General features: G+C 39.7%; 1 protein-coding gene and 1 long non-coding RNA gene across 6 annotated transcripts in view; both read right to left on the reverse strand.

Annotated features, from left to right (window-relative positions):
• TSPAN5 (tetraspanin 5) overlaps positions 1 to 26,667 on the reverse strand; it is an 85,260-nt gene that overhangs the window by 48,040 nt on the left and 10,553 nt on the right. The gene's annotated exons all lie outside the window — the stretch shown is intronic.
• On the reverse strand, positions 13,897 to 16,055 carry LOC128806689 (uncharacterized). The gene is made up of 4 exons (XR_008436907.1): positions 16,011 to 16,055; positions 14,773 to 14,879; positions 14,638 to 14,675; positions 13,897 to 14,215 (listed from the first exon to the last, which is right to left on the reverse strand). It is a non-coding gene; the product is annotated as an uncharacterized LOC128806689 (long non-coding RNA).

Below are 26,667 nucleotides of genomic sequence, written 5' to 3' on the forward strand. Positions count from 1 at the left end.
TCTGATGCTTGTTAAGACTCTCAGTGCAAGTAAATTCTGCCCAGACTTCAAGATCCCAGCTATATATACATATATAGCATGTAGCCTTCTTAGGATGATCCCCCACTTCCCACCCTTTTCCTCCCTCCAACAGCAAGACTAAAGCACTGCTGTAATTTCAGCCACAATAACTATGTGCTTCTCTGGCAAATCCAGTCACACACTACTTCCTTATTGAGTGGGCATCATTTAAAAAAATAAATATTAAAAATAGTAAGTGTTTTAAAGAGCTAAGGTAAATTCTAAGTTGAGTCAACAAGAAAAAGCCATTGCACAAAAACTCTACTCCATACGGGAGCTTAAAACTGAAGCCATATATCCTGCAAAATACAGACAGTAATCCTTATGTTCTATTTAGTCCCTGTAAAGCTTAGCTGGATATTACATCTAGTTTTGGGAACTTAACTTTTACAAAGACATGGATTGCTTAGAGTACCTAAGAAAGCAAAGAAGTGATTGTTGGCCTAAAAAACCCCAACAGGCTTAGAATCTTTATTTACAACACAAAGGACAGCAAACTGGTAATAGACTCTAACCACTGCATAAGGAAAAAAGAATAACCTGTACTCTCTGTTCACAACAGAAACAGCAATAGACTGACATTTAATCAAAGATGAGTCAGATGAGATATAGGAGGACAGTGCAAGACATCAGCTTCTCTGGTAAGTCCCCATTCTACTGCCTTCTTGAGCCAAAAACATTGAATACTTGAGCCTTCCTTGTATGATCCATTATTAAGCCATCTTACTATTCAACAACACACCTGTCTCTTCAAAGAACTTTCTTTTGCTACTGGTATACTTGTAGAGGTCCTTGTTAGCAATTTTTAATGTCCCAAGACAGCCTGAACTGCAACCAGGCTTTGGCCTGCTGGGTGGCACCCCTAGTGCCCAAGGATGTCTGCACATATCCTCTGCCTGTCTTTGCTCATGTTTCTTCTATGCTCTTTTTCTAACATTTGAATTCATTAAAACTCCTTGCTTAGCTCAACATCCCTTCTTCTGACATTCTTGGCACCCTACACACTAAGATTATTTGTTCTCAACCCCTTAATAAGCCTTTCTTAAAGACCTCAATCAAAACAAACTATTAGCAGTTTTCTGTTGTCAAGTATCAATAAAAGAAGCTGATTTGGCTTCAAATCTTTTTTTTTTTTTTCATCTGAGATTCAACAAACAGGTTACAAGGTGGTGTTAAAATTTCCAGAAAGTCAAATACTGCAAAACAACAAAAACTTGTCAAAGTAAGATGTAACTACAGCTAGCACAGACTAACTTATGAGCTCTCATTGTAATTATGTTGCCATGTCCCACGCCTTCAATGAATACATTCTTTGCTTTTAAACTGAAAGCTTTTACTTCTAGGACAAGAACATGTTGAATGTATTGAAAGGTTCTGTGAGTGACAAAAATTGCAAACTGAAGAGACTAGTGTAGACTCCAGATCTGGCAGTATACACTAAAGAGAATAATCCCCTATACCTCAACACTCGGTGTTATTGTTTAAAGTTGCATATTACAGGTCACTATGAAAGACTTCATACATGCTGCAAATGATCACTTGGAGAAATCTGACAATCCTACCTTTCTTTATCCCCAGGCTGGAAAGGGAGCTAATTCACTCCTCCAAACTAGCATCTTGCTGAGCATGTAAGTGCCTCCGTCCTCCGACTGTGACAGACAATACTTCCACTTTAGAATCATGGGCACAAAAGGCCTAAAATAGTTAAATGGAGTTTCATGGTGCATAAATCACATGCCAACTAACTGCTGCTTATAAACTTTTTCTCATGAACCTTGTACCTTCCACACAATACCACGGTCTAGAACAGATGAATTATTAGTGCAGTTTGCCTTGCAGCAGCACAGATTTATTTTTTTTTTAAATCTGACTCCTACTGCTGAAAAGAGGCACAGAAGCTGTACCAATTGGAGAAATCTGAGAGAATATTCTATGGCAAAATGCTGGGAACTGTCACATTCATCATCATAATATGAACATCAAATTCTAACTCTCTCTAGCCATTCCCCCCAAAAGAAAAAACTGAATATAGTCATTTTTAAGGACCACATAAGAAACACCAACATTAGCAATGAACTTTATTTGCAACATTTCACTGCTCTATCCCTTAACCCCCTTCTTTTGCATGCATTCCCCATTTCCATCAGCATGCTGGTTTTGGCTGGGATGGAGTTAATTGTCTTCACAGTAGTTAGTATGGACTATATTTTGGATTTGTGCTGGAAGCAGTGTTGACAACACAGCAATGTTTTCATTTCACCTGAGCAGCACTTGCACAGTCAAGGCCTTTTCCACTCCTCATCCCATCCCGCCAGCGAGGAGGCTGGGAGTGCACATGGAGATGGGAGAGGAAATAGCTGGGACAGCTGACCCCGACTCACCCAAGGGATATGCCACACCAAATGACATGTTCAGTATAATGCAAATACTTAATGTGAAAGAACATTTTAAAAGTTTTAAAATAAAAACCATATTAGACCTGGAAAATAAGACATTTAACTGTCCTGCAAGGGTCCTAACAACATCCAGACCAAGAAATCACTGGATTTCTCAGATGGATAATCATGAAAGTTATCACCAAAGAGTAATCAAGAGTCCAGCTGCTTGGAAATTTGTTTAAGACAAATACAAGATCACGTCTGCTAAAGACATTGTCCTGTTTAATTTCTCAACTTGTCTGAGCCATGGGCTGAATCTGATCTGAATATCTTCTGAAAACAGATGAATTAACCACACTACCAGCCAGACAAACAATTCCATATTGAAACAAGAAATTTAGAATGCTTCCCCCTAAAAAATAAATAACAGTAAAAAATGAAGATGCTCTCTTGGTTATATTTTAACAAATTTGTATTTCTTTTTTTATAGATTCTCAGGAAGTTGGTTGACCTCAGAAAGGGAGATTTTCCTTTACTTATTATTACTGGAAATGGTTTAATTTGGTAACATATAAAGGTTAGCAAAGAGCCTCTTCCCCCACACCCCAAAACTTCCAAATATTTCCCCCATCTGTGCTTTCACAGGTGAATGCCCAGTTTCCAGGATCCTTGCCTGGACAGATACAGCCCCAGCAAGCAGAAGCCTTTGCTCAGCTTCCAGGTCACTGCTGAAGGATATTTGTTTAGGGCTGACACTACTGTAAACCAGCATGACAGTAAGTAGTGCTGTGCATAGGGGCACATAAGACATGCATTTTCACAGTAATGACCTGGCTAACACAAGCAGCCTCTACTGCTTTGCAGTCCTGCATTGCTCTTGCTGTGAGGAACTTATAACTTGCTCAAGTAGAATTGTCAATGGCCAGATTGCATCTACCACAGAGAATAAAGTGTGATATCCCAAAAGAAATCACTGTTAGTACTTCTCCAGCTGAGAAACTGTAGTGGCATTTACTGAAGTACTTTTGCTGCTGTATTTCCTATAATTACTACTTCAAACCCTCATCTGTTTCGATTGCTAAAGGTCCATAGCTAGCAAGGAAGCTAGCAAGGCTTCCGTTGGGATAAGCAGGGATATGGCTTACACAAAGAGGCCTTCAAATAAGAAGCACATTTTGCAGACAAACTGGCCAGTGCTCAATATATGCTTCTACTTTTGATTGGCATTATTTAAAATGTTGTGTTAGCAGAATTCTGTCCCTCGTAAGTTTACCATCTCCCTAGCCTTGGCCAGCCTACTTATCATGACCTGTATCTGAATCCCTGCCCTGTGTACTACCTTTGCCAGAAAAAGTAGAAATCAGCATAAAGATGATACAGGCAAAGAGCTAGAAAAGAGCTTTTCTCTATCCCTTCCCCCAAGATGATGCCAGTCGAGGAGTGACCTGTGGCTTACAAGGAATTGGCAAGTTGCCCTTTGGATACAGAAAGCAGATGGGTTATGAGCTACTGGATACTGAAAGGCTTAGACTTAGGTAAGAAAGGACATTGTTTGTTAAATCCATTCCTTAAAATCCTCTTCAAAAGACAACTGTCTTTTGCTAGCAGGTAGTTCATCTTGATGTCAGATCAATCAGGGCCACTGGTGCTCCAAAGGCTGTTATGCTGATGCCTCAGAAATAGTTGCCCAGCTCATACCCATTTCTAACAACTCTTTTCCAGCCATCTACACAACTTGCCAGTCTACTCAAGAGTCATGCAAGAAACATCCAAGATAACAGCTGAAGAAATGGGTATAAAAATCTTGGATGAAAGCCAGCAGTTCCCAGAAAACAGATCTTAATTCAATACTCCATTCCTCCAAGGCTGATTACAGGGGAACACACAGTAACCAATTTCTTAGGGGAACTTTAATCTCTTTGGACAGAGACTAGGAGGAGTAAAACACAGGGAGTCCATGAAGGCAAAGAAAAAAGCCTAAAAGAGACAGATGTAAGGGAGAGGTGACATTTTCAGATTTATTTCACTTGATTGGACAGAAGTGCACATCACTTGGGCTTTTTGTCAAAAGAAAGGGAAGACTAGAAATGACAAGTGGACTAAAGAACAAATTCACGCAAGAGTTTAAGAGGGGCTAAACTAGATCCCTGTACTATTTATGTAACAGAAAAATACTGAAATGACTGGCTATTTATGAGTAATTATCACAGCTATTATAAAAAGATTTATTAAGGGAATTTTGGCTGTTATATAATTATTCTATGCGACACCATCTGTCTTTAAGTCTTCATAAAATTAAACATATGCTGTTTTCACCAACTGCTGTAGTAGACTCACATTCTGATCCTGCTTACGTGCTGCAACATAAGAAATCTATTCATATCACTGGGAATATGTCAGGGCCAAATACCAAATAGTGCTCTGCAGTTCCTTTGGAAAGCCACACCTTCTTCTCCCATGCTCAACTAGTAACTTGAAGGTAACTCAAGGGTTGCACTAACTCATCATACAAAGCTTAGCCTCTTTCTTTGCTGCAGCTTTCCTTTGGCAACAGAGCTAGGATACGAATATTAAGGGATATTTCAGTTATTCTTAGTTTTTTTATTTTTCCCTCCTCTTCCAAGTTCAGGAAGAGGACAACTCAGAACTTTACCTGCTCAGAGTTCCTGTCAATAAAACAGGGTCCTCTGCAGCAGGCTCCTACCCCATCTCTTGGATAAGGTTTTTGGATAGGATCAAAGGCATATATTCATCTTCCTTCCAATAAATATTGCAGATGTGTGCCAAAGGGCTTCAGAATTATTACAGAGGAAGGAGGAGGGGATAACACATTTAGCACCTTACTTTCCCTGTGTTCTTGACAAGAGGTCACCAGAAGTTTGAAGAGTGGTGCTACAAGAATTGTCAGATAGCAATGCCATCTTTCAGTCCACTGATAGGCCATGGTACAGGAACAAGACTTTGCAAAAGTCAATACATTCCTCTTCTCCCTCAAAAATTAGTCACAAATTATTCTGGCTATTCACATTTTGAGATATCAGTATAACAAAAATTTAAAAGCCCAAACAAATAAAACCCAACAAACTCAAAACAAGACAAAACAAAATTCCTGAACTGAGGAACTGCATGGAAGACCCAGTAGAGCTCTCCAGAAGCAAGATTACATACAATATGAAACATGAAACAGAATCCTTTACCCATACCTGTAAAGGCTCTCAACTCAAGAACCCTCAGAAACAACTATGCATCAAAACCTCAAGCTAACAGTACTGCTGAAAACAAGTGAAAGTTTAAACCAAAACACATTTTACCAAATAAAGCCAGCCCTTTGCATCAAGTCTATGTTTCCATTTCATTTTTTCCCTTAAGTACAGAAGAGTTAATACAATTTGTCATAGCCACTAGGACAGTTACAACACAATTAGCTGAAGTGGACTGCCTCTCTTTCCAACTGCTCACAGAAGGAACAATTAGATCAGGAATTGGACAACCAAAGTGATCTGATTTCTTTTTTAAAAAAATTGTAGAATGACATGCAATTACAAAAAACTGTCAGATATAAAATAATCCTAATTAAAAATTGAACAAACTGTTGACTTGGCACTATACTTGAACCATTAACATGTTAGAACTGCTAACAAGTCCTGCAAATTTAAGCCTCTTACAGAAAATTGGCTACAAGGCTTGAAACAAAAGATGTGCAATGCACCAAAATTATCTAAATGAGAAGAAACAACAGTCAAAGACTGGAGCCTTTAGGTAAGATTTACAAAAGGTATTCTGTACAGATCCACACATGCTAGCCACTACTGGGGAGAACTATTGCTGCAAGTCACCAGCTTCAGATGTGAGAGGTACACAGCACTTTGTGTAGCCACACAGGTGGTGCTGATAAGCTTGTGGGTTCCATCCTCACATAGGCCATCCACTTAAGAGCAGGGCTCCATGATTCTTGTGGGTCCCTTTCAACTCCCTAATTCTGTGATAAGTATTTTTAGAAGTAGCACTCCACCCAGCTGAGAAGGAAGGACAGTGTGTGGCAACAGCACTTAGGCCATTTTTGTCCAGCAGGAACAAAAAGGAAATTAGCAGGGCATAGCTCAAGGCCAGAGCACGAGCTGCCTGGGCCCTGAGCCTGTCACAGGCGGGTGAGCAAGGCTCCCCTCAAGCCACCTGCGGCGCTTTCCATCCAAGCCTGATTGACCCAACACGCTATAGATTCCGTGACTGGGGCAGCATGTGGCACAGGCCCACACAGCGCTCACCCCACACTTACTGCTCAGTCCAGCAAGTCCTGCAGAGCCAAATATAGAGCTGGATAGCAAAGAGACCCACAGAGAGGCTCTTCTACCCTTCCCTGACTCCAGGCTGTGCAGATGTGCTCCCTCATGGCAATCCCCCAGTATCAGCCCAATTTAATCAGCCTGGCTAAAGCACTGGGACACTTGGCCCCAAGAGACCATTTACTTCCTAGCATTGGGCAGCATGGCCTGGACCGACTGATCAGTTTCCTATCAGAAAATCTACTCTGTTAAAAAATGCTTCTGGCAAATCTCCATCAATTCTTTCTGTCCTTCCAGATCCAAATAAGCTTGTAAGTGTTTGGCTTCACCACACAAATAGTAAGAAAAGTGAAAGGCAAAAGCTGTGGAAATTTTCTTAATCCTCCTCAACCTTCTGCATTCTCTCGTTAGAGCTCTTTAAAATACCTAATGGCAAATTAACCAGGCAGGGTTTCATCATCCAAACTAATTATATGTAAGTGTTTATGATTCCATCAATAGTATTGAAGCTGGGGAGTAGACTGTGAGAATGACTGCACATCCAGCACTGCTCCACAGTGTTACATCTTAAGAACTGTACTAAACAGATATGTCAAATATTTTACAGTTCTGTAACCTAAGGGCTGAAATAATTCCACCTGCCATGATCTGCTCAGTTTCAAGGCAAAAAAACTCCACACACAAAACCCCAGAGACAAGATTGATCATCTGCAAACTGGCACATCTTCCTTCAAACACCTCTGCTAAGTCTCCTCATGTTAATCCCTTTCTGGAAACATGTAATTTCTGAAATATTTTAAATTAACCTCCCCTTGGGAAAGCTTATTTCCCTGCCTGCTGCCTCTCCCCAGCCAATGCTGGCACAATACAGCAAAGCAGCTGCAAGTCTGAGGACTGCCAGCTTGGGGCAGCTCCACTCATGACAATCAGGAAATGGATGCTGCATGACTTCTGTATTAAAAGCTCCATCTCAGGGCTGATACAGACACTCCAACTTCATCAATAACCACAGGACTGGGGCACAGCAATATTTCTAGTATATGAACAAAATCAGCTCAAGTAATTGAATACCAGGGAACAATACTTGCATTCAGCAACAAATCCGTTGTTAAAAGGATTATTTATCACTAGCTCCGATAGATGTATTTTGATGAGCTTCTGTTTGTTAATCTTTAAATTGCTTTGTTTCCCTACAGATTATATAAAGAAGGTAGAAAATAATTACTTTGAAACACAACCCAAGAAAAAATTACAGTGTTAAATCTCAGCTCTTGTGAAAGGTTTCAAAAGCATTCACCTAAATTTACTGTTATACTGTCATGTAAAATAGGCTTTCAATAGCATCAGTGCCAATACATCTCACACAATAAAGCAACTTCTAGCAAACTCAGAAGTACAGCTTCTGGGAGAAAATGTTAAGATAAAGTCTCACTCCAGCTGATGAGAAAAACCCATTCACTGTAAAACCCTTTTCATATGCAGGTAACTCTGCTGCTCTTGAATATTAAAAACAAGTTCCATCACATCACTCCCCAACAGTGCTGCTTCTTTCCTTGAGCTCTGCTGAAAGCATGAGCAGCTAGGAGTGGCTAGTGAGGGCAACAGGAGTACACCTAACCATACCTGAAGAGAAACCGAAATTCATGCATCAGCTAATAGCAAAAGCACCTCTGCAACAGGCAGTTTTCCATCTGTTGCTTCAGGAGCATAGGGTTGCATTTAATTTAACTTCCTTGCAGGAAAAGCATATCCCTAGGAAAAGGACAGGAATGCAGTGTTCTCAGCTAATTAAGGAAGCACTAGAAGAGAATGAGTGAACACAGATGAACACCAACCACTCCAGGTTCAAAGTGAAGGTAGAACACAAACATCACCTGTCCCCAGCAGTAGGTTGGGGTGCCACCAAGAGACAATGAAAGTGAAAGGGCAGCACAGCAGCCACACAACCTCTCTCTTGGCAATGTTCATGCACTTAATTCATGATCATGGCTACATGTCAGTAAAGTCATCCACACTGCAGCAAATTTAAAGCACCAATTCCCTCTTCCCCGCAATTCTGCTGAGGAGAATCTGATCTAAAAGTAAGAGAACCTTCCTGTCCTATCCCATGCAGTATGCATGCACTAGCTACTGTGCAAGCAAAAGAAAAAGAAAAATCACGCACTAGTGAAATCCTAAAAAAGGTATCTCAAAAATTTTGTGTCTAAATAACCCAAATCACACTTGCTATTCTGCAGGTTAATCACTCAACTCTCTAAGATACAAGGTAAAAATGCCAGTTGCATTTAAAAAAAGGTCAAAGCAGATTGAAAAACAAAGCTGAAATGCAGGGGTTTACATGGCATAAGAACGGATGATACACTGGAATGAAGCAAGGAATAAAATAAATCTCACTATATAACTACTAATACACAGCAATTTACTTGAGAGTAAAAAATAATTATTTAGTCCTGCACTGAGCAACTTGCATTAAATGGAGAGGAAAAAAAAAAGTGAGGACAAGCCTGAAATACAGGTAGCTAAAAAGCAAGCAAAGCATAACAGATTTAATACTCCCATTAAAAACAATCTTCAATAAACTTGTGATAACTGCGTGATGTTTGACATCTGCACGCAAAAGCAATCTTTCTAAGTTCCTCCCATTTCAAATTCACTGCACCACCGCATTTAGCCTGCAATCAGAAAACTGACAGCACCACAGAGAACCTCCACTACATTATCTTATAGTTGATGCTGATTTCCTTTCCAGGAATATGTGGGCACATACTGATGTGCTTTCTGGCAGGGTTTGGTCTGTGCCTATTCAAGTAGCCTTTTATCAGCAACAGTTCTTAAGCCTCAGATCTTCCCTGCAATGCTCATTCCTCCTCCACCCTGGCACAGAGGTTGCTTCCTCCTCAAGACACTACTTTCTTTAGCTGTTCTCTAAACTGGAACCATGAATTATGTCATTTTCAAAGGAAACAAAATAAGACATAACAATACATTTACAACCTATATTATTTTACCATTTCAGCTGAGAGAGCTGTCAAACCAACAGTGACACCAGTACAATTATCAGTGTCGCCTGCCAGCAGATGGAGAATCTGCCACCAAGACAGTCACTTCATATAACACAGAACTAAAACTCACCAAATTTTTTTCTGAAAGGATGCTCCTCTAAACAAACTAAGCATGATTAACGCAGACAGGATTTTCTATTTCATTCTGCAAGAAGTTACTGAATCTAACTGGAAACATCATGAAAAAGCAGTATTATTACTACACAAAGATTTGGAACTTAGGAGTCCTAATGATCAAGTACTTTGAATTAAAAGAGCAGACGTGTCATTTGTACCTCGCTACTCTCTTGCTGATCTGTTCTGCAGCCACTAGATCATATGACAATGATCTAGATGTAAAACTTAAGCATTAATTTTGCACACTCGGCACTTAGCAGAACTAAAGCTTTGATCAACATATGAGTCACCAGTGCTGAAGAAAACAAAAATAACCAGCACACTAGAGCAGAGCCCTTATCTTCTACTTCTCCTATCATTACTATGTCCTCCAACACCACAGAAGGAACCCCAGTAAGGAAAGTGATCTTTCCCAGCAGGCACTGCCACATGCAATTCACTCCACACCAAGGGACCCCAGTAACACTACAGCTGTTGTGAGAATACATTCCCACATCACCAGTGCCAGCTGACATCAGCCTGGGACAGCTGTAGCCACTGCTTGACACTGCTCTTTTAGCTGGTCAGCAGTTTCATTTCCTCAGAGCACCTGGTTTCCAAAACCTTAGACAAAAGCTAACTTTAGCAGTGGTGAGTAATCTTAGCAGATTTAAGAAACTCTGTTGATTATGTTCCAATATCCTTTCCTACATTTCTAAGTGTCCAGCTGGCCTCTTCATGGTCCTTGCGGTTGCAGGGTACAAACAGAGCTCAAGGAAGGAGCCCGCTGAAGTCCATTTTGGTTCTCCTTATCAAGCTACAGTAGGTAACAAACAGAAGGGAAAGCCCAGGGAAATCATCCTGCAGTATAACCAACAAGGCAGAATGATATTTGGAGTGACTGCTTCCTTATGTACACATCTATCCCAGATTTTCAAATCTGAATTTCCTTACTAAAAGGGAAAAAAAAGGAAAATTTCCTATGTTCATATCATTAAATAAAATGAAAAGCATAGTGAAACTAAATTAAATAATAACTTTCCACTAAGAGTGAAGCACCTTAATGCTGCATCAGTGCTGCTCTGAATTTACACAGCACTATGAAACAGTGGGATGATGATAACATACAAGGACAACTCCTCTACAAGTTTTTGGCTTTTATTGTGAGAAGAGATTTGAATAACAATAATCAGATGCCCTAGTTATGTAATGAACTCTTAAAACATTTCCACATGTATTTTCTACAACACTTGAGATCTTGCCTAAGTGGCACATTTAAATGTTCCACAACAGAGCGTGCCTTTACTTTGCATTTGTGTACACTCAAATACTGCTTTACACAAGTACCTCTAATACACCACAGCTCAGAGTTTTTACACTTGCATGTAAGTGCTCTAAGAGCAACAATAAATGTGCATGACATGTATTATCCAGAAAAACCTACACTAAGTGAAACAAGAGAAGTATTAAAGATCCAACAGATGGGAACACTTAATGCAGAGACAGAAGTTACAGTCCTATTTGCAATTGCCACTTTGTTCACCAGAACCTCCTTCCACCTTCTCTCAAAAAGTGACCATGAGAAAGGCAACAGAGATAAGCACTGGGTTTGGGGAGGGGAGGGCATCCAGCATTTTCAAAGAAAATAGTTTGTAACAGTGTTCACTAGTGTACTCATAGAACAGGGACTCTTATGGTTAAATTAACATGGCACGTTGCAAAATTTGCCATAGTCACTGCTCACAGGCTTTAATCCCAGCTGAAATTACAAGATCTTCCTTCCTAGATGCTTGGCCCCTCCACTTTGTGCAGTTTTAGTTGCTGCATCCATGAGTGTTAATAACTCAATAGTTATTAACATCCATGAGTGTTAATAACTCAATAGTCAGGCACAGAGTTCTCCCAAAGACTCTCTCACAATCACTGGGGGAACAGAGCAAGCTAACCAGCAACCTCTCATGAAATCATTTATTCATTCACATGCTAAGTATTTATCACACAAAGGGACAGTTCAGTTGTTCTGTAGACCTTCAAGAGGTCTACAACACCTATATCTGGGTTTTTTCCTCTCCCTCTCTCTAGACCTTAGAGGTGGAAAATCTGTTTTAGATGCCTTAACTGTGTGAGAAGTAGATTTCTTTTATGTATTGTGTCGAAATCTGAAATTGTTTGCCTATTATTGAGTCCATCTGTTGAAAAAGTCTTATTTTACACACACAAAGTCAGATAAGAAAATCAGCAGTTCCACTGGCACACAGCTCTTGCAGGAGGTCCAGATCACATCACATACAGCTGCTTTCACTAAGAACTTACATCAGACACTTGGAGAGATTAATAAACAATACTTGTGTCTTCAGACTTGGATCTACTTTGATCAGATTTACTGGTAACTAGTGAAGAGGCGCAGTGCCATAATGTAATCTCAAATCAGAAAAGCTGGCATATGTGGAGTTTGGAAACTTGAACTTTCTTTAAAAAGTAACAAAAAAAACCTGCAAAAACACAGTAAAATCTTTTATTATTAGCAGTCAGTTATCTTTTTGACCAAGCACAAGTAGGAACAGGTACTCATGAAGCGGTTGATGTTGGTATTGAACATCCAGAGAAATGTCAGCCACCTACCTTCTTTCCACTAGGCAAAAACACTGGATAAGCTACATGAGGATCACCTGTGGAAATGACCATCTGATCCATCTGCAGAACTTACCACACAATCTGAACCTCCCCCTAACCCCAAAAAGAGCTTTCTCATAAGAAAAATAATTTCTTTCCCTTGTCACAAAATATGTTCCATTGTAGCAATCAACCACAAAATATAGGGTAGATGTGGCACTTAGGGACATGGTTTCAACTCTGCTTCACTCTCCTTTCACCCCCAGTTTTTGCATCAAAGTCCTACTTTGAAAACTTCAATGCTTTAATTACAAAACAGACAATTTTTAAATTTTTAAATTTTTAAAGGATATTTAGCTGTTTGAAAGTTCTAACCCTTAGAGAATGCAAGAAGTATGCATTATATCCCTACTACTGGCAAATATGGACAAAATTACCTCTTGAATCTCAAATCCTCAAGCACTTGCAAGCAAACAAGCTCCACTCCCCAGCACATCCCCTTATTTTGCTCCCCTTTCTGGGCAGCTCATGGTCATACACTGCTATTGTCGGCTACCTGTGCTTCCCTCAGCAAGGGGCTGAATAAAGGCAGCCCAAAATAAAGCCCTGACAAGGAATTGCAGAGCTACACGGATTTCTCTTGTCCTGCCACTATTTCCTTCTTAACATGCTGTAGACTAAGAGAAGAGAAAATTATCAGAATAACAAGCACCAAGCCCTTGCAGCACACAACTCAGGCACCAGTGCTGTGTGTATTGATACTGGCACCGCATGCTACACACTCAGTTCAAGCAGTCTGGAAGCAACAGAGTAAGTCACAGATTCCCAGAGATGCAGCTGTAAGTTACCTGCATCTAAGCTACCACTGAGCATTGGTCCTTACCTGAGTTTTTGAAGTCAGCACAGAAAGAACGAAGGGGAATTGTGCAGCACTTTCAAAGTTACGAACTTAGCTTTATTTGTCACACACTACCAAAAGCTCACAGATTCTCCCTTATTATTTCTCCTCCAATGTGCTCAGCATTCTCAAAACTCAACAACACACTCCTAACCACTCATTAGTTCACCTAACAATTCAAGTAGTGAGCCAGTTTTTGTTCACCACTTAGTAACATTCAGTATTACCAATCCTAACACCATTCCACCATCACAGCTCCAAATTTAACATTGCAACAACCACATCTATTTTTTTAATGTTGCAACAATAAACACTGGGCTAAAAAATAAAAAAGTCAGCAGCAGAACAAATTTGAGACAATTTTTACATTTAAAAGGTTTCCCACCCCTCTCTTTACCTACTCCAGTAACAAAATACTACTTCCTGAAGTCTACTCTATGCCAAATTCTGCATTATTGTTTCCATTCCATATAATTCAAAATAAAATACTTTTAGAAATATGCATCTACAGGAAGGATGACAAGAACAACCATTTATTAGTTACTCATTCAGTTTCTTTTGATATGTCTTCAATGGGAACATATACAGCACTTTTACTAGATAAGCCAATACAACACAGATACTCCTACTGAGAAAAACACAAATACATTGACAAGTTGCACAGCAGTCTGAAACACATCCTTGCACTATTTTGGTTAATAAAGATGGTTTTGGAAACTCCAGCTCTTTCCTCTTTAAAGCCTTCCACCTATAAGAGAACAATGCTCAGACAGGCAGCAGTCTCCATACAGTAGCTGTTCTCCAGTATACCAGGGCATTTGTTTCCTAGGAAAAAAAGCAAAAAAAAAAAAACCAACCCCATTAACAAAAAGTATCCAGTATGTTAAATACGCAAATAAAGTAGGTCACCAGTCATATTTCACTTAATGGCATAAAGAATCCACAACTCATTATACTCTGGAGTACAGGATTAGTTTTTCAGTAACTGCTCAAAACTAAATGATCTCTGTTTTTCCACAGGCACCACTGAAGTACAGTGCCTTTTAGGAACAAATGCAAAATTAGCAAGAAAGGACTTTACTTATAACATGAACATACATGTTGTTTTAATGCCAAAATAAATATTCTTAATGCAAGCATATTGTAACTAGCCAGCTATCTTGCACAGCCTACCCAATTCTGACCAAAGCACTGACAACAGCAAGCCACACTAAACCAAAACCTATTATTTCAGTCCAAAACCTTACCAAATCCTGGGCAAGTTTTCACTGTGTTTGTCTATAGCCTGTAAGAGAGACATAGAGTAATTGGCTTTTTAGCACAGAAACCAGACCAAGCCTCACTGCTGTAGGAAGTAGAGGAAACAGAACAGAACAAACTACCCTTTTGAACAATACTTCTCAATGTCCTCAAGGTAAACAATCTATCAGCAGTTGTTTCCCAAGCTGCCATGAAAAAATTGAAGGTCCTGGGAAGATTAAGCAGGTCACTGTCAAAAAAGAAAACAACCCAACAGCTGCATGCCTTATTCTTTCTTACTAATGTGTTCTTCACTGTTACACTTAAAATGACATTTCAATACTATAATTGGTCAGAATGAGAAGCACAGTTATTTGTATTATTACAGTACCCACAGAAGTACATAGGCCAGAACAGTCAGCCCCAACCAAGTGTCAAAAAACTCAAAATCTTATGATCAGCCTGTTTGAAAGCATTGCAAACACCCAGCACAATACTAACAAATGAACAAAGTATTTCATGTTGTGAAAGGGCCATGCCAGCCAACATAAAAGCTGTCAGCTGAATCACACCAGTGCCAGGCCAATGAATTCCACACTGTAGCTCCACCCTCCCTCTCTAACACTGACCTTCTTCAGCTCATATTAGACAGAGAGCTGCAATTAAAGGGCACTGGTTATAACTGAGGGTGGAAAGAACAATGCCTGAAAAAAAGAAATCACCACCAATGCTACTTATATTGCTTCTACAATCTTTGCAAACGACAGTACAATAGTAGACAATTACAGTCTAAAAAGTACTTCAGCTACTGCTCCCATTTGCTTATTTTATTGCCTGCAGAAGAGAGCAGCACTAATATCAAAAATGCCCTTGTGAACTCTTCATGTCCATTTTTTAGTTAGGGGATTAAATAAGAAGAGGATGTAGATATGTTTCTTGGTTCTCTTCCTCCCCTTTAAAGGATAAGGCAAACACAAAGATATGCCAAAAGTTCAGAAAAATGTTATTTAATCAGCCAGGAAAGGACAGGAGGAGCTTTACGCAAAGATCAATCTTCTGAACCCACAAGCAAGTCAAGTGACAGTGATTCACAAAAATGTATTCAAGGATAATACCATTTCAGAACCAAAAAAAAAAAAAAAAAGTGTGCACCATCAGCTGACAGCAACAGTAGAATTCCTGCAATTAACTTCACATGTCCTTAACAAACTTCTTGGGTCATCTCACCACACCCTGGACTCTTTGTACCAAAATATTCTTGAACTGATCAGAATTAAGCAGACAACAAATCAATGCACAGAATACTTCTCATCCCCACCCTGTAAAAAGCTCACTGTCCAAGATAAAAAGAAGAGGGGAAAAAAAGAAAGGAAGAGTCAACCTGCAGTTACAACAGCTCTCCAGAAAGGCAGCTAGCAGAGCCCAGTTTACTCAAGGCAAGCCCTGGCTGGCAAGTTCACATCCCAGACCCACTATTGGTTGCTGGGGTGGAGTTACAGGGCAGAGTTACCAACAGCTACAGAAGTGTTCCGCCACTGCGTGGATGCTGCACACACAGCCACTTGCTGTCCCACTCATCCTGCTCTGTGTGACATGCAAATATACAGGATGCCATCTCTTCATCTGCACCTGCTACTAGCATGCAACTTACTGAAGAAAAAGGACACACATATTTTTCATCACCTGTACATTTTGCTTTCATTCAACAGTTCACTTGCACAATGCTGTCCTCTTGTCCCACCACCATGGTAGCTTTCACTTACCTAATCAGCATGATAAAAGGAACAGCATGAGAAAGTCCTGATACTTCCCTCCCTCCAAACCCATGAAGTCAACTATAGAAATCAAGACATTTTATATGTAATACAACTATAGATAAAAAGGTTCTAAGCTTAGGCATGTTTTGCTTTTAGGCTTTCACAGTGTGGAATATTACTAAGTATGATAAGACTGTATTCATGCTGTAACATTCACTGTTGCAGAGCCTTGCATTTAAAGCCAAAACATATCTACATTAAAAATAAACAATTGAGTCATTGCACAAATCATGGAGAACCTCCACATCCATAATCCAGAGAACAGTGGATAAAATGAGCAGAGGACCTGAACAAACTTGCATTGAGGACTAGCTGACAATTATACAAATGGAAATAAAAAAGAGCAGGTTCTCATTTCTTACATGATTTTCAGGGACTGAAAATGAACCACTTACTGAAATGCTTTTCCTTAGGGCTGCCTTCCAATCCTGACAATGCCCTGAAGACAAATCCAAACATGACAGAAGCTACAACACAAGAGTTTACAAGTTTAACGTGCATTCCACGGTGGGGAAGAAATGGGGGGGGGGAAGAAAAGGAAAAAAAAGATATTTAAAGAAGGGTTAAAAAAATAAAAAACAAACACTCAAAATATTAGTCAGTTTAATTTTTTCCCATAAAGGTGTTGGAATTCAAACTCTGAAACAGATAAGAAGACTAGCTAAAATGTGAGCACTCTATAAAAAGAGTGCATAAGCCAAAAGCCCAATAAGCCAAACCAGCCTGTAGGGTCTAAGGCAAGAAAAAGCAGGGGAAGCAGACAAAGTTACTTAAATAAAACAATTAAAAATAATCATAAAAATACTCACCACTTACCACCTACAAGGAACAGTCCTCATATTAAAGCACACTGAGCCAAAAAACTTCTGCTATGTCAGACAAGCACAGGGCAAAAACAAAACAACCCAAAACAGCTCCCTCACAAAACAAAACAAAAAAAAAACAAACAAACAAACAAACAAACAAAAAAAAAAAAAAAAAAAAAAAAAAAACAAAAAAAAAACCAAAACAGTTGTGTCAGGAATTCCACATAGCCAGTTTTGTGGCATGGCATTCCATCCCATCACTAAGTAGCCCCCTCTCCACCCTCTGGGGTTGAGACCCCCAATATGAGCATTGTAAGATACCAGGTTGCAGAACAATAAAAGCCCACTGGAGAAAATACTCATGCTCAGTGCTGTGCCCTCAGTCACACACACACAATGGCAGCACAATGGTTCTGCTGTTCCTAACACTCCCACTGACTTCGTGGGGAGATGAGAACAGGAATTAGCCCTAGATCTTCAGCACCTATGAAAAGCACACAAACAGTTTATCTCTTCCAAGCAGTATGAAAAGCAGAAAGACTTGAGCTTTTGGTAAAACCCACATCACTGATTCTTTTCTCTGCAAACTGCTCCAGTGACACAAGTACATAAAACATTTAGAGTTACTGGACTGCTGCTTCTATTCAGCTCAGTGGCAAAATACTGTGACTGAGACAAACGCAAAGGAAATTCTTAAGAAAAAGAAGAAAGTCAAGTGAAGATGATGTAGCAAGGTCTGATCTGCCATTGCACTGCCAGCCAAGAGTGGCCACAGGAGACCTTTGTACTTTAATTTATGCTCTCTCAGTCAGGCTGAGGAGCAGCAGCTGCTACAGCCAGAGCAGAGAAGGCGCGGCTGTCAGCAGAGCAGACGGGAGGGCAGTCCTTATGCATGCTACCCTGCGGAGACAAGAAAGAGCAGGAAAAGAAAGGCTTCCCCAGCAGGGACCCCTCACTGCAAAAACAGATTCTGGCTGGCAAGAGCAAAAGCTGTCCTCTTACAACAGCTTCAGCAGTATTGGTATGGAGCAGAAGGGAAAAAATAGAACAAGGAAAAAGAGTTAAAATATATACATATACACACACACAAGCAGACTTGTATATATATGTATATAAGTAAGTGTGCTAACATACATTGCCCACACTCAATTTTATTAATGCTAGAAAAATCCACGGTTTTCTAGCAATGTCACTTTTGGAAGTAGAGCTAGCCTATAGCATTAAATTCAATACGCAAGATGGGTTTATTTCTCTTTCAATAGAATGTACCATACGCAAGATCAAGGCACAATGCAGAACACAATTACACAGTGAGCAACAACGATGGGGCAGAGAGGGAACAACTCTTCGTTGCTGCCAAGAAACCAGGAATTAATCCAAGTACTTCACACATATATAACAAAACAAAATCCCAAAACCATTCAGCCCCTCAAAAAACCACACAAAACCACACACCTAAAAACTTAAGAAAACCAAAACAACCAATCAAAGTGATACACATTTAAATGCTAGGCCTTCCATTGCCCAACTTTTCATTGAAGTACTTCCAAAATAGATCGCCATGCAGCAAATAAAACAGATTTCATGATGAACAGCTACCAAACTGTTTTCTCAGGGCTTTTCCTTTTTCTTTACTTGGAAATCCAGTTCCTAAGGGAATCAGATCATGGACCTGAGCCCTGGGAATAAGAACTTACAAAGACATTCAGAAGCACTCATTTATTATTTTTAAGTAAAACAAAAAGTCTTAGAACTCTGTAAGCTTTTTTTTTTTTTCTTATTCTCAAGCCTAGTAAACTAGCTTAAATCTGAAGTCAGTCTCTGTATGGTCTGATCCTAGCTTTAAAGGATCTGACCATGCTATCGGGTTTTATGTTGCCCTCTTGCCTCTCTCTTCATCAGCCAGTCAATACTAGTTGTCATCCACGACACCCTCCTTCCCAGGACTACTATACAAATAAACAAGAAAAGACATTTCATTTATCAGATGTCCAGTGCTGTGGTATAAGATAAGATGACTCTTATAAACTTGCCTGGATTAACAAATTTTCTTGGGCTACAACACAACCTTCCAGATGTCACACTTCTACAGCACCAATGACTTCACTCTCCTGCCTGGCCACTGATTTACCTTTTGCAACCCCTTGTGGTTCTACTCTCAGCACTACACTGATCTCTGCTTCACAGACAGCCTAGGCAGCACAGCCCATAACCCACACATTTGTTTAGGAGCTTTATCGGAGCCCAGACAAGAAAGGAACTTTATACCTTTCCTTCCAAAATAACAGGTAAGTGCTACATTTGACCTTTTATGTTACAGACAATTACGGGAATCTTCAAAATAGTAATCATAGGAAGGCATAGTCTGGTGTCTACCTGAGAACACCCTTCAGATTCACCTGCCCATGACAGAATTCTCATTTTTTGTACATTATTTTGTTACTTAATAAAAATGCACCACAATCAATGGCAGAATTAAATAAGGATTCTGGGAGTTTAGGCTTGCATGTTTCTTCCTTTTGTGAAGCACGGGAAAGAGGATGAAAAAGGACAGAACTGCAAGAATTGCCAACTATATATCCTACTGCCAACATAAAAAACTGCCAACTGTATGTCTTGCTGTTACACATGGCCTGGGCTGAAAATGGTTATGTCATTGTAACTGGAGGAGCTGTGTGGAGATCCAACTAGGTCACCATCTGGAAACTTAAAGCTCCTCTTCCCAGCAGCAAGCTTTTTCATCTGTGACATCCAGCTGTAGTTGCCTTGGACTGGTACACTCACTTGACTTTACACGCCTCCTACATTTGTAATTCAACCATCTGAACCACTGAAAAGAAAGGCATCCAAAATTTGTTTCTTAATGGTATTATGTGGAAAAGCCAGAAGCATGGTACAGCAGGGAGCAGATAAAAGGTGTTTTAGGCCACATTCTTTAGATGCAGGATTTTCATTGTGGTTTCACAGAAGTTAAGCAGATGAACATGAAAGTTAATTGACTCCAAGCTGCAGAATGCTTTATTAGATGCCTGTTGGAACTCCACCTCTCCCAAAGTAAAGCCAATACTAACAGAAAAAAGGTACAGCTAACAACTGGATGTCACTCACTTCAGAAAATTAGATATTCAATGATCAACCAGATAAATTTACAAAGAAAAAAATCATATAGTGATACCAAGTACAAAGATACTACTTCTGGATCTGAAAGGCTGGGGATTCAGAGCATATTCCCTAAAATTTATCACTATGTACCTGCCTTGTTTCTTACACTTCTCACCAGCTCTCTACCACTGGCCACTTTCTGAGGATATTTACCTGTAACAGACCTATTGCCTGGTCCAGCATGATCACAGGTATGGCCTCTTAGTTGCATATCTAGAAGGATGAGGTCCTCCTTGGCAGTGACACCTTATTTTATTTATTTTCTATATGAAGAAATGCTTCAACCAAGCATATTAGACGTCACAGAAAAAAAGACTAGAACACCTCACAGCATATCACCCATAAAAGCTTCAAAACAACTTTCTGTCTAGCCCTGTGCAAGTTTTCATTCTTGAGTCCTATCCAAATCCAAGAACATTCCCTTTTATGTTAAATACAAAATACCCATATTAAGGGAACTGATTAATAGTGAATGTCTGGATTTAAAACAATAATTTATATTATATATTTTCATTAAGGTAACAATTTCTTGAAAATTTCAGAGCTACCTTTAATAATCTCACAAAATTACTTCCAATAATAACCTTTGAAACTTAGGAGGATTTACTCCTTTTGCTTCCAGTTATTTTACTGATGATTATAATTTGTTAGGAACACTGCACAAACAACAAACACGTAAACCTCACCCTACTCCCACTGCGATCACTGAGAATTCATTTTGAAATTGTGTAACATTTTACAGACCATGAAGTACAAACTGCTGGCATCATCTCAGGTTAAGCCAGAAAGAAAAATTTTCACTAGACAGATTCATCCCAAAAGTTCAAGGGAGAAGGAAAAAACCTCACCTTTATTACTCTTCAGCAAAGTACAGCAGAAATACCATTCCAGACAAACTCCTACTGGGTCATACCAGACCAGTATTAATGGTCAGATTTCAACGTTCCTTTCACCTTAGGCTTTCCTAAGGCAGCCTGGGGTTGATCAAAGGTATCAGACTTTGAAAACAATATGGAAATGACAATGTGTCCACAGATTTGAGCTAATTAAGATGAAATATTCCCAAGAGACATTGCTCAGTATACAGTAGGTGCTTTTTTTCAGATTGGGTCTGTCCATAGAAATTACTAATTATGCCAAATACTAATTGCAGGATTGGTGTTTGACATCACTCACAAATAATACCCCCTATATGGCTTTAAGTCAAGGCAGGTAAACCAGTCTGATGTTTCATTAGCAAAATGGTTCTCCCAGTCACATCCTCCCCAAGGGAAGTTGTTCACTTCCCATATCACTCTTCACCAGCCCCCGGGTCAGTCCATGAAGCTGTATCTTACACAGGCTTTAAGTTGGGTTAGCTGGCAAGGACTCTGTCTTCAACTGCCCTCTGGGACAAAACCATCAAAACTCCAAACTACCTTTGAACTGTATGGCATCCAGGCAGAAATGAAAGATTATTCAAATATGTCCTTTTATCACATCTTTCACACCATAGAAAACACAGCCAAACATATTTTAAAACAAAAACAAAACTGTTCTAGGTAAACTGTTAATCCACACAAAGATAACAGAAATCCACATTACAAGATCTTTAAAGATACATTTTTTTCATTTCTGTATCATTAACACTTCAACTTGTTTAATAAGAACTGTAGATGTATTGATATATTGTTTCTTCACACACCACAGGGAAAAATAACAGCAAGATTCTTTCCCCTAGGGAACTCCCTTGCACTGAATCTGGTGAAAAGGCAAGGCTCAGCACTCTCCTCCAAACCCTTGGAGCAATTTTTGGCTCTGGAGATTAATGTTTCACATAAAGATATGTGACAATGTAGCAGACTAAGGATTCAGTGCAACAGCTCAAAGTTCTTCATCTCACTTGGTGGTAAGATGAATCTAAAGCAAGGGATTGTTAACCTTGACCATTTTTTTCCCCTAAACCATCAGTAAGAATCAGTTTCACATTTCTTTAAAGCCTTCCTCAAGGACAAAAAGAAAGCTGGCTCTTGTTGTTTACATTTAACAGTACTGAAACCATTGGTACTAGCACAAACTGTAACTACCTACTCATACTGCTTTACCACAAAGTGCTGAAACAATCCAATAGTAGGAAATAAAGGCAATATTCATCAAGTTCTGCACTTAGACTGTTTTTACTTTTTCTCTATCAATCACCAAAGCATAAACAAAACTAGACCCAGATGTTCAATCCCCATTCAGTTGTAAATTGATTTTCAGGCATGATTTATATACAAACCTTTTATGCTTTGTTTACAGAAATTCTTCTCTCCGACACACTAGCTTACTTGGTAAGACAGCATTAGCAGTAATAGAATATATTTCACACAGAAGCTATTGTCTTTAGCCTAAGCTGTTGTTAAAGTTCAGATGCCACTAATAAAATGTGGAGATTTCTTATGTGGCCACTGGTAGAGCACATCAGTAGTGGTGCTTTAGAGCTGGGCATTAGCAGCTCCCTCGAACACAGATGTATTATTAAGTTGCTGTTCTTATGTACGTGCCTGGCAAAAGCAGGACTTGGTACTCATTGAAGTGCTGGGAATCACTGCTTATAAAAAATTACAGTAGTGACCAACTTGCTGCCCAGACTGGTAGCAAGGCCTGCAGAAAACACTCTTTTCTGCACATATTTCAGCACATGTAAAGCTATTTCATACAAGCACACCACTACTCTGCAATTAGAGAGAACACAGTCACAACTGCACGCTGAGGATGAACTCTGTGTCCTTCATCAGCGAAGTCCTCTCACTGCTCCCAAGAATTAGAGTCTCATAGAGCTCCTGCTGCTGCAGGGAAGTTATCAGGTAATGGATGGCCAGGCAAGACACTTACTCTGAAACACAAATGAGCAGGAACACTCCCCGGTACACTCAACTGTTCTCTGCCAGAGTTTTTGGTTAGATCACTCCATCACCTTTTTGCCAGGTCTTAACTACTTTGGCAACTGAAGTAATTGCTCCAGCTCCTTTGAATGACTTTTCAGTGTTTTGTTTGGGGAACCTCTTTGGGCCTTCTCACACATCCTCCCTTTTTTGTTTGCTTTTTTTGTTAAAAACCTACATTGCTTTAAAAACAATTATGCAGCTGCCAACAAGTGATTCCCACTGAAGTCAACAGGATCTGCTCTTATGCAGAGGGTCGTAGTAAGTGCCCAGTCGTTTACAGTGCTGAAAGCCTTTGCGCTCTATACTCTAAGTGCATGAATGGCTAAGCAGGGGGCTCATGCAAAATTAATAACACATCAGGAAGTGGATGAGGGAGAGGGAAGGCACTGAATAATTGATCCACAGTTTGTTTTCTGTGAATTCTGAAACAACTTTATGGATGTTTGCTTTGGTTTGCCTTTGTGTTTGTTTTTTTTCCAAGGTAGAAAGCTTTTGAACTAAAATTCTACTAACAAAACCAAGTGAAACAATTACAAGAGTGGCCCTTTGATAACAATAACTGCAGAAAAGTATCCTCCCAGAAAGAAAGATGGAAAAAAAAAAAAAAAAATACCGGTCTTTTTTCAGACAAAAAATTACTACCCTCTCACTTTTATAAGCTTACATTCTTAAACACCTTCTGCTTTATGAACAAATGTGTATATTCCATTCCTCCTTGTTCTGGGAAAAATTATAGATTTCTCACTATCATTTATACAGAAGTCCAATCACATCCCACAAGGCAAAGTCCATCTTTCCATCTTATAAAGTCCTTCAAAGTCCTCAAGCTAGCAGTCTAATACTGCTCACTTGAACAATTTTGACAACACAGCTACACCAAAGGTGTTCTACCCTGCTCCATAAATATCATCTGCAGTCATTTTAAGGACATGTTACAATGGCAGATAGGAACAAGATAGCCTTTTAGCATAAACGAAAATCTGACCCTAGTACACTACAAAGATTTAAACAGCAATACTCACTGGAGTTCTGATACATCACCAAAGATACAAAAAAGGAGTCCCACAAACTCTAAGCGTAAGTACTTAGGACTTTACAGTATGTTTCTAACTCATACAGCAGCAATAATCACCAGCCTATTTCAATTTCAGTCCTGTATTCCAGCCTCAAAACACCGTTGAGATCCTGTGCTTCAACAGCAACAGGTCTTCCATGTGGTGCAAACAGGAGACACAGCACATCCCTCAAATCTCTATGATCATGCCAGTCTCTAAAATAGCCTCACCCATTCTACCTCACTTGATTCTACAAGACTCAGTCCTGCAGCAATTTTTTATGAATTGTTACAAAATGTGAAATTCTTCACATCAGAGCCAGAGCTGCGTGCACAGCTTTGATATTCACCGGACTTACAGTTTGACACAATAACTAAAGAAGGATTATCTCCCACAGGTGTTATTTGGGAGGTCTTGCACCAACATGAGGCTTGCTGTTTCACAAGGAGATGCTTGCACATTACCCTGGAAAGGGCACATGTGTTTATGGAACAAAGGTGCTTGTCAAATAGGAACAAGTACCTTATAAAATGATACAAAAACCAGCCAGTGCTGGGGTTTTACTTCTTCTCCCTTTCCTGCAGTCATGTGCACTCCATTAACAGAGTCCACAAACTGCCTTTCTCACAGCATGACAGTGACTATGCAGAGGCTCCTGTGAGCTTTCTACTCCAGGTGTAAGAACAGACACAGATACATAGAGCCACAGAAAGGGCTTCCTCTGAGAATGGAACAGAGAGAGCAGTCTCTGCAAGCTGGAGTAGAGCACAAACTGAAAGGAGGGCAAAACCAAGAAGAACAGGATATTTACAAGAGGCATGGTAATTTCTCTAGGCAGTAGTGAGCTGCTATTGACATGAAAACCACAAGTAAGTGGAGTACTTCATCACTGTCATTTAAAAGGCATGACATCTAAAACAACGTATGAAATACCAGAGAGTTCACTGGAAATCCTACACACACCCCTGTTTCTGGGATGGGGATGTTGAAAACAAAAGCTGCTGCAGCCCACAGCTGTCCTTTTCCCTCTGTCAGATGTCAGCCCCACTGCAGGACAGCTGATAGGATCATGAATCTATGGGGCAGAGAAGAGTATTCAAAGCAACTAAAATGGCCAAATGGGAGTCACAATTCATTCTGCTACAGTGGCACAAACCCTTGAGTGTCAGTCTCATCAGGATTTGGACTGGTTTTCTTTAATGTGCAAAGTTATTGGCTGCATCCGCTCAGGAGCTGCTTCCTCTCCCACAGGTATGAGAGTGGTTTAGGAAAAATGTAGGAAAGCAGAAGCCAACAAGGATATAAACCGTGTAAAAATGTAACTGTCTCATGTTCCTGAGTCAAACACACACTTATCTGCAAGAAAAGGTTTCTGCAGAATAAAACATTGATTCAAATATCACCACAAACCTTTAGACTACCCAGGCAGTGCTTCTGCCTATCTTCAAAACAAAGACTACAAAAAGGAATCAATGTTTTCAAACCACACCCAGCCCCACACAGCTGAAGTGGGAACACTGCTTGTGACCATGCCAGAGCTCCCAGCAGGAGCAGAGCAGTAGAATACAGTCAGAGGAAGCAAAAGTCCTTCTCTGCATGCAACAGCAGTTAGATGGATTTCCAGCCCCTTCAAGTCCTGCTTTTAGGTACATAAATTAATAAGCTTCTGCTCTAGCAAATCAGAATTAATTTTTTAAGTACTGTGCTATTTTGTGTACATATTATATATTTATACGAGTGTGTATATATATATATATATATATATATATATATATATATATATATGCATGCATAGTGTTATATATACATATATAAAATAAATGTACTGAATGCATACAAACCTTTTGTATGTAACAAGCCACCAGAAAGGACACTACTTGGGAATGGATATTCACGACAAACTGTCTCAGAGAGGTAATTTGCCACCCCATCTAGCAGGCCACTCCAACGAAGGTTTAGCACTATTAGAAGGAGTGGCACAGTGTTTGGAATGGGAAGATTTATGGGAAGGAAAGTGTTTGGAATGGAACATTTATGAGAAGGAAAAGAAACCAGAGAGGGAAATTATGCAGCTGTCCACTTAAGTTCAAATTAAGTTCACATTACAATAACCTTGGAAGACAATCACCACTTTTTGTTTTTCTAACATCACTGAGCAAGCAGGAGTAAACAGATGACCGCAATAACTGTTCCAAAAACAGTGATGATCAAAGTGCACCAGAGGGGTGGCACTTGCATAACAGTGCTCACTGGAGTGAGCTAACTACTGCCCCAGCACCGCGTCTTACA

This window comes from Vidua macroura, chromosome 4, assembly GCF_024509145.1.
Source record: "Vidua macroura isolate BioBank_ID:100142 chromosome 4, ASM2450914v1, whole genome shotgun sequence".
Taxonomy (NCBI): Eukaryota; Metazoa; Chordata; class Aves; order Passeriformes; family Viduidae; genus Vidua; species Vidua macroura.